At 47.1% G+C, this 514-nt stretch overlaps 1 protein-coding gene across 1 annotated transcript in view; it reads right to left on the bottom strand.

The window, feature by feature from the left end:
* LOC103249811 (C-type lectin domain family 4 member C) overlaps positions 1 to 514 on the bottom strand; it is a gene marked incomplete at its 5' end in the record, with an annotated part of 7,065 nt that overhangs the window by 699 nt on the left and 5,852 nt on the right. The gene's annotated exons all lie outside the window — the stretch shown is intronic.

Genomic DNA, 514 nt, shown 5'->3' with positions numbered 1-514 from the left:
AAAATTAAAAAAAAAAAAAAAAACAGTACAAAAGTCAAGGTCAGATATACCCAAACTATACCTTTCCCACTTTTGCTGCCACATTTTGTACAACTTTCATGTTCAGGCAGTTTCTCTTTCACCTGTGTCTTTGGTATTTTCCTGCTTTTCTTCTGAGTTGGAGTCTCACTCCATCACCCACACCGGAGTGTAGTGGGGTCAGTGTCGGCCTGCTGGGCTCAGGAGATCCTTCTGCCTCAGCCTTCCAAGTAGCTGGAACCACAGGTGCGTGGCATCATGCCTGGCTAATTTTTCTTGATTTATTGTAGAGATGAAGTCTCGCCAAGTTGCCCAGGTTGGTCTCAAATCGTGAGCTCAGGCAATCCCTTCACCTCGGCCTCCGAAAGTGCTGGGATTATAGGCATGAGCCACAGCGCCTGGCCTCATTATGCTCTTTAAAAAAATTTTTTTGGCCGGGCTCGGTGGCTTAGCCTGTAATCCTAGCACTTTGGGAGGCTGAGGTGAGTGGATTGCC

This window comes from Carlito syrichta, unplaced genomic scaffold, assembly GCF_000164805.1.
Source record: "Carlito syrichta isolate Samal-C Ts95f unplaced genomic scaffold, Tarsius_syrichta-2.0.1 Scaffold123456, whole genome shotgun sequence".
NCBI classification, from domain to species: Eukaryota; Metazoa; Chordata; class Mammalia; order Primates; family Tarsiidae; genus Carlito; species Carlito syrichta.
Note: the sequence above shows the minus strand (reverse complement) of the source record. Positions and strands in the feature narration are given on the sequence as shown.